The following is an 8652-nucleotide window of genomic DNA, read 5'->3' as shown; positions in this document are numbered from 1 at the left end:
CAACGGTTTGATAGGAAGGGTGAAAAGGTTAGAGGCTGACATGGCAATTTGGGAGGCTTGATAAACAAGTGGTAGGTAGCGCAAGCATAGCGATAGAACGAATAACTAGCAAAGCAAAGATAGAAGTGAGATCGAGGGTAATGGTCATCTTGCCTGAGATTCCGCAAGGAAGAAGAACGAGTCCATGAAGAAGACAAACGGACGAAGTCGAACGAATCCTCACAACTACGGAACAAAACCGAAGCTAACGAGAGAAGCAAACCAGAAAGAAGCAAACAACATGGTAAACAACCATCACATAAACATGGCATGATGCGCAACCAAGTATGATGCATGTCCGGTTTAATGAGGCATGGCATGGCAAAGTGCAACAAACAACACTACAAATTAAGTGGAGCTCAATATGCAACAAGTTGCATATTGACGAAACACCACATGACTTATTTAGTTCTCTCTCGGTTATGTACCCAACAATATTAAATGTTGATTAACATGGCAAGAGGTGAGGCATAAGAAACCTACCTATCTAGGCAAGTTTAAATGAGGCCGGAATAACAAACAACAATTCCGGAAAATCCTCATGTGCATATTTTAGATTTGGTACTGTTCTGCCATAAACCATATTTTATTGTTGTTAAACAGTAAAATAAAGTGTACCAAGTTCTTCTATGCATTTTCTACCCCATTTACATATAAAGAACATTTAATTTGGAGCTACGGTTAATTAGTTATGAAATAATTCATTTTAACATGCTATTTATGCAAATTTAAATCGAACAACATTTTTAGACATTTTAAACATGGATGGAAGTGACATATTATGAAACTAGATGAAATTCTAGACATTTTACATATATACTTTGTTTAATTCTGATGCATGGTTGTTGAGTTATTAAATGCATGAACAAGAGGGTTTTTCTGTAAAAAAACATTCTCTGGATAATTAGGAAATTCGCTGAATGGGAAAAAAACATCCACTGGGCTGATACTTGCTGGGCGCAGGACATCAGCAGTAGCAGAATCAGGCCAAGCCCAAGTAGAAATAGAGGAGGCGGCGTTGGGGGTCTGCTCACCATGCGCCAAGGCCCGGTCGGTGGAGAGGTGGACCGGTCAACGGGCGAAGCGGAGATGGCCCAGGCGCGTGGAGGTGGTCGCGGTCAATGCAAGGCGCGGGCGAACGGGCGAGCTGGCGCTGCTCGTTTCCAATAGAAGCAGTAGCAGAACACGGCGATGCGGAAGACGGGCAGAGGCGCGATGCAGAGGCAGGGGACCTGCGGGCGCGGCAGATCCGGGCAGTCCGAGGGTCGGGGAGGCCGTTCCCGGTGATGAGGAACTCCGACGGTGGCACTGCTCGATGGAGCAAAGCAGGCAGTAGCGGGATCATGTGGGCGAAGCAGAGGACGGCGGCGGAGTTGGCGGGGCGACAACTCCCTGGTGGTGACGTGCAGCTCCAGTACTTGGCGCGGTGAAGGAGAAGCGGATCCGGGCGTGGGGAGCTCGTTCCCGGCGGCAGAGAGGGAGATCCGGCGGGAGAGCTCGAACGGTGGCGGCGGGGTCCTTGTGATCCACGGGAGAGAGACCATGAGAGGGGGAGAAGAAACGAGATGGGGAAAAGGAAGGAGAGGGAAGGGCGCGGGACGGCGGAGCACTGGCCTGGTCGATGGGGGTCGGCAAGGGCGGCGTCGTGCTCGAGGACGAGCTCGGGCGTGGAGCGGAACCATGGAAGGAGGGGGCTTGCGGGAGTTGCAGGGAGCACCTCCTGGACGTTGGATCTCTATCCAAGGGTCTAGCTGGATGGATCTGGAGGTTGGGTGGTGGCTGGACGAGGAGGAAGGTTGGTGGCTGTGGTTGGCTCGATGTGGACTCCGAGGAGGATTTGGACAGGGGTGGCGGCGGACGACGGGGAAGATGGGACAGCTCCCCTAGATTTTAGGGTTTGGTCTCAAATGGATTAAGGTTTGACTATATATAGGGAAAAGAGAGGGGGTTTGGATCTTCCAATCGAAATCGGATGTTCGAGATAAAATAGGCTAGGGAGTTCAAATAAGAAACCGGAGATGTTTTATAGATGTTTGGGGATGATCCGGACACATCGGTAACGACATCTCGGGTCGGGTTCGGAGTGTCACAGAACCTTCTTGGGTCTGCGGAGCCCTGAATCCAACATTTGGCGCGCCAGGTAGGGGCGTGTCGAAGTCCTTCTTCCATCTTTGCTCTGCTTCCGCTCCGTCGCTCCCATGGCCGAGGCTCCCCGAGCTTGCACTGAGCATTGGGCCACTCGCGCCGCCTAGGCGGTGCCCTTCGGCCGCGGAGCTCATCATCCCATGCACCCCGTGCCAGCGCGGCTGCCGGTGTCACCAACCATCGGCGGCACGGGGCGCTCCCGCCCTCTCCCATGCAGCGCCGCAATCGTGCCACTGCGCGGCCTTCCTGTTACGCCGTGGCATCGTCCCTACGCTCGCCAGGAGCAGGCGAACATGCGATCCGCACTCCTCATGGGGCGCGAGTTGCTGCGATGCAGGTTAGCAAAAGGCAACCACGACGCCTTGCTCGGCCGGGTCGCTGAGCGGCTCGACGCCGCTTGTGAGGGCGCGGCGCCTTTCTGCATCCTGCCTACATCACGAACCCCGCCAGGGGTTCGCGCCTGCCCCCGCTACGTCTGCTCACCCTTTCGGAGGGAGTCTAGAGGGTCTCACGGCGGTGGTCAAGCACACGATGCCGCCTACCCAACCCAAGATGCATTTCCTCAGAGTGCGGCCGGGGTAGGCGGCCCCTCCAGGAGCCGCATAAAAGGACCACCCCTCGGTTGGCGCGAGTTGGCACCAAGGATGGTAGGTAGCAGAGCGGAGGGACTAGGGGGCTGGCTTTAGGATGATGGCCCCTGGTGCCTCTATGCCACCATCGATGGGCTCGTTGTACGATCAAAGAAGAGGCCCACACACGTTCCCCTCGTCGGCCTGGACGTTAGGATCGCCGAGGCCAAACGGGACCAGGGCCCCTTGCAAGCCAACCCGACGCCCCGCCGGCACCTTCGACAGCAATGGCCATCCGTTACAACCCATATCTTTGGAACATGTCGCGCTAACCTTGGATTGCGCGTAAATCGTACCACGACAGTGCGCTCCCCGGCACCGGCTCCACCTCGGGCAGGCAGGGCGCACCAGGGGGCCAATGCGAGGACGCGCCCCGCACAAGGCAAAGGATCCCAGTGCCGGGGCTCTCCCCGCACCACATGGCGCATGGCGCCACCTGGAAGTGGGGCCTTCCTCGGGGAAGGAGCCGGCAAGCCCTCCCCCGGCCACCCTACTATCCTATGCGTATCCCCTTGCCCCTTGGTCTTGTCCTGGTTTCCGGACGCCCCAACGGTGGCCGGGGTATGCGCAGGGTTGGGTCCCTGCCTAGGGAGCAAGGAGTGCCCCTCAAGTCTCCGCTCGTGAAACTCTCACATAATAATGAGTGGGGCTGTACACGCCCCGGAGTCTCCTGAGTGCTGCCCCTGAGCCTCACGGGGGCTCCCGCCCACGCCCAAGTGGAAGCTCCATGCTCCGCGCTGGCAAATGATATTGTCCTCCAATGACTATGCCCACGCTAGTGGAAGCACTGAGCTGCATGCTGGTGAGAAGACTAGTGTAGACGCCGGACGTGGTGGTCTTTTTGCTCTCTTCTGTAATCCGGTTCGCTGTTTTTGAATGAAATTCGAAGTTTTGTGCATTTACTAAAAAGAAAAAGGGGGATTTTTTTATTCGCGGTGTTTCCATTTTCTCCTGTTTGTGTTTTGGGAGGCACGGCTGCTGCCTGTTGTCCCCTTCCGAGCGCCCCGCGAGCGGGGGTTGGGTACGGCGTGCGCATCTGAGCTAGCCCTAGCGGCATCAAGGCTCCTTCGGGGCCGAGGACGCAACTGCCACGGGTCCGCCCATGCGCACACCTCGCCAAAGCTTTGGCACCTAGATCCTCGCGCGGTGCTCTCAAGCGATCCAGCAGGCACGCACCATGCCCGGCACTTGGCTCTTGGCCTCAGGAGTATTCAGCTCTTGGCTTTGGGAGCACTCAGCGCCGGGCGCTTCTCACGCTCCCGCGAAGCTCGACGCCCGGCAGGGGCGCACCGGGAGACCCTAAGCTCGCGCAAGCCCCTCCTGGGGTTTCACGGACTAGGGGCTCCGGAGGGCCCGTCTCAGGAGAAGCACGTCTCTGCGATACAAGAACTTATCCAAGGTCGCGAACACCAAGAGCTAAGTCATACCAACTACTCCAGTCAAGAGCCTCCCAGCTCACGGCGGCATATCTTCAAAAATAATTTAGAAGGCATATCATTGTTTCATACATCAAAGGGGAACCCTCTCCAAAAAAATGCTTTCGTGCCCCCGCGGGGTCACATTCAAAATCTTGACAGGAAAACAAGGAAATACAAGCCTAGCGAGATGCACTATCATCGTCTTCGCTGCCATCGTGATCGTCATTGGCTCTGCCCTCTTCGGCCATGGGCGCGACCACGTCATCGGCAGGGGTGAGTTCCGTGATTAGGTCGTCCACGTGATCTTCCACCCAGTGCGCCAGGATGCCTTGGATTACACCTGGCACGGGGCCTATCGCGGCATCGAAGTCAAAATCAGGATCAGAGCAAAGAAGGTGGCTGAAGACAAACGAGAACGCGCGCCCAAGAAGGTCGCGACTCTTCTCCATGACGAGTTGGCGCGCCGTCGCAACCCCGCCTTCGAGGCGAGTCACGAGCTGGGTGAAGAATCTGAGGTAGCCGGCGTCGTCAGCTTCGTGCGGACGGGAGACATTCCCGTCACAGATGATGCTTAGGGCCCAGTTGGCCCTGAGCCCGAGGGCCTCGAACATCAAGGAGCGCTCACACTGCAGCACTCGGCAGTGGCCCACTTCGTCCGAGGCTTTCTCTACCAGGTAAGAAACGCCTTCTACCTGCTAATGGAGGAAGGACAGCTCGGCCTCAGCGGCAGCCCGAGCTGCCCCAGTGGTCTTCTTGCGCTGCTCTGCTGCGGCTAGCTTCTCCTTGAGGGCGTCGGCCTTTCCCTATAGCTCGTCGCGCCACGCGCTGAAGCGATCCTCCTGGAGCTTCAGCTTCTAGCGATATTCCTCGGCAAGGGTCTCGCGGATCCTCGCCACCTTCTCGTCGACCTCTCGCTGGATCTTTGCCTCCCGAGAAGCAAGGGCATCCTCGGCAGCGACCACTTGGCGCTCCATCATTTCGAGCCGCTCGCGCGCCAAGCTTAGCTCCATCGCCCCCAGCGCCAATTGTCCTCGGGCGTGCGGTGCCTTGCCTCACCTGCGGGCAGCCCGTCCGCCGGCGTGACGAGCGTGGCCATGCACGCCCGGACTTGTTCCTCAAGGACAGCGTTGGAAGCTTGGAGCTCCTTCTCGCGCCGACAGTCTGCGGCTCTGGCTTCCTCCAGGGCGTGATTGCAAGCCTCCCTCGCTGCGGCAAGGGAACCTTCGGCTTCCCTTTGAGCTTGCTCGCGCTGGCGGCGACCTCGAGCCAGCTCCATTCGCGCGCCAAGTGCAGGCACTCCACTTCAAGCCGCGAGTCGACATCGCCAAGCTCCACCCCAAGGTGGCCCAGCGCGCTTGCCGCCTCCTGAAGAAGGCCATGCCGGATGGCGCATCCGCAAGCCAGCTCCAATGCCTGGTCGGGGGCTCCCTCCATGCCTTGATCGGCCGGAGGGGAGCGAGAGGATTTGTCCATTCTCGGCAGAGGCCCGGGGGCTAATGCCCGTTCGCCCGCTCGTCTGGCCCGAGACAGGGCCAGAAGAGGGCTCGCCCCACCTTTTGAAGATGGCGCCGTCGCGTGAGCCGCCCAGTTACCGGCGACTACCAGCGGGGGAGCCCTTGGTATTGCCCCCGCGGTCTGGAGACCGCTCCTGAAGAGAGACGCCAGGGACGCGGGGTTAAGGCCTCCCAGTCTTGGCCTCGGTGCGCGCACAGATACACCAGCACGCATAGGCGTGCAACTCGTGAGGCATGGGGTCGCAATGCGACTGGTGCCCTCCAGAAGCGGCGCTCGGGACGCGTTTGCTCCCCCAACGGAAGGGGCCCTAAGAGGAAAAAGTCAGATGGAGATGCGAGATGCAAGGGTCAGGAGGAAGGCAAGATACTTACTCATCCACATCGATCCATTTCCTCTTCTTCAGGATCCTCGGGACAGGACTGCAGCGACTCTCGGGCTCTTTCCTCTTGTGGATGCCCCGGGATCCAAAGGAGACACGCTGAAAGCTGGTGCATAGCCTTCCATGACGGGGATAGCCGTTGCATCCGCAGGCGGGGCTCCTCCTTCGCTGCCCGTGGGGCTAGGGGCGAAGACCTCAGGAGCGCATGGTGACGCCCGCTCCCCAGCAGCCACCTCAGGAGCAAATGGTGGCGCCCGCTCCCCCGCGGACTCCTCGAGAGCGAGCGCCACGAAGCCTTTGCGCATGAGAGTCACCAAGAGGGGGTTTTCGCGAGGCCCCTCGTGGCCCTCGGGGAGCAGTCCCGACTCATCGAAGCGCGGCATCTTCTTAGCGAAGGCTTCCCCCTTTGGGTGATCCTAAAGAGGGAATCCACCCTGGGGGACCATGGCGGGTTCTTCACCGGTCAGCCGGCGAAGCACTACGCTCAGGGTGCTGGAAGGAAGAGCAGGCTGCTAGAGCCTCATATCGTTCGCGGGGCCGGTAAAATCCCACATCGGGCGGGAATGGTGCTGCAGCAGGGCGATAAGCCACCAGACGAACTCCCTCACCACCATCGCCATCGTCACCCGTGCCTCCTTCAGGATGGCCAGCCTAGTCATGACTCGAGCGAGCCGCGGGTCGACCAGCTCCGCGTGCTCCCAGCCAGAGCTCGGCTCCGCTGGTGCCACCGGGATTAGGAGCAGTGGGCTGAACGTGCCGGCGTAAACGTACACCAATTGCTTCCTGAAGCCCGCCATGTCCGGGCGGAGCGCGGACCCAATAAAGGAGCCTGTAGTCGCCGCCACCGCCTGAAGCAACATGCACCCCCAGCGTTGCTCGCTGTCGACCAACTGGAGCGAGAAGAAGTGGCGGAGCAGGGCCACGGACGGAGCGATGCCCATGAAGGCCTCGCACAAGAACGTGAAAAGCGGAGAAGAGGACGATGGATCCGGGATCGAGATGCAGCGCGTGGATTTGGTAATGCAAGAGCACGACGATGAAAAAATCGGAGAATGGCGGCAGCAGGCTGGCGAAAAGGGCATGAAGGTGAAGGAGGATCTCAGTGGCCTCCATGTCGGCCATGGTCGGAGAGGCAGGCCAGATCTTCGTCGCCTTCCACTCGTTGGAATTGGCGGCGATGGCCTGTCGGACCTTATGCAGCCCTCGCGGTTGATCACCGTGAACCGGCCGAGCGCCGGATCCAGCCCCGGAAAGGGCTCTGCCGCCGCAGGAATGTCGCCCATCTTCTTCCTTGGAGCCATGGCTGCAAGGTGGAGTAGAGCTGTCACGGAATCTGGCAAAGAGGACGCGAGTTCGCAGGGAGGAGAAGAAGCAGAAGGCAACCGCGCAGCAGGGCAATGATGGCTAGGGTGCGTGCACCGAGTAGTTGTCAAGTTGAGCGATTGCCAAGGTGGCATCGGGAAGCGGAGACGCCCACGTCCCATCGAGCGCCACGCGTCAGCCTGGCCCGCGGGCAATTGGGGCCCGCAGCGCTTCGCCCTTGCCCTCTGGCTTTGCCTTGAAGCCAAGTCCTAGTGTGCCTTGGTCCCGGGGGCTACTGTCGGTGTTCTAGGAACCAGGGTATACCCAGACTTGCCTGCCTACGGCCCAGGGTGTGGCTCCTTCGACGGCCTAGTATGGCCCATCTACAAGACTATGAAGACAAGACCCTTGCGAGGGGCCAAGCCTCGCGAGGTGGATGGCACCAAGACCCCCCGAGGGAGCAGCCTCCCCAGGTTGCCTCCTGAAGAGCGAAGATTTCTATGCAGGTACCCAGCTCATGAGGTTCCGATGATGCAAGCCATGACGACGAAGGCCAGACAGGCGCCAGCAAGCACAGAAGGCACAGTTTCCTCTTTGGTGCTAAGGGAGCAAGGACAGGCACGGGTTCCTGAGGAATCTGTTAAAGGTTTCCATTCCAGTGCAACGAGACCAAGACCATGGGCGTGGCAGGACGGATGTCATCGCCAAGCCCACAGCTGCGTCACGACCAGAAGCTTTGCAGGCGAAGACCACCTTTCGTTAGGATAAGATGTACTACTTGTCCCCTTTCAAGTTGGCCACTGTGGGATCCCTTCCCGCCTACATTTGGGGGAAGAGGACCAAGGCCACTATAAATATAGGTTAGCCACCACCATAGAGGGGGTCGACTGATTGCCTCACCCCAGCACCTCGTGAGGTTGTTCATCCTTTGTACTAGTTCATCCTCAGCCCCTCGTGAGGCCAATCCACCAAAAGCAGGTGTAGGGTATTACACTGCAAGGTGGCCCGAACCAGGGTAAACTGTCGTGTCGATCTTCTTCCTTTCTCATGCGAGCCCGGCTGGGCTAGGCTCTAGGGCGATGAGTTGGTAAGCTCGAGAGGTTGAGTTCTTCGCACACGCCCCTGAATCTGACACCTTGAATCACTCGTGTCTTGATATTCATGCCATGATTAGATTACATGATCAAGATTATGCAGGTAGCATTCCACATCAAAATTATCTTTT

Source organism: Triticum aestivum, chromosome 5D, assembly GCF_018294505.1.
Source record: "Triticum aestivum cultivar Chinese Spring chromosome 5D, IWGSC CS RefSeq v2.1, whole genome shotgun sequence".
NCBI lineage: Eukaryota > Viridiplantae > Streptophyta > Magnoliopsida > Poales > Poaceae > Triticum > Triticum aestivum.
Note: the sequence above shows the minus strand (reverse complement) of the source record.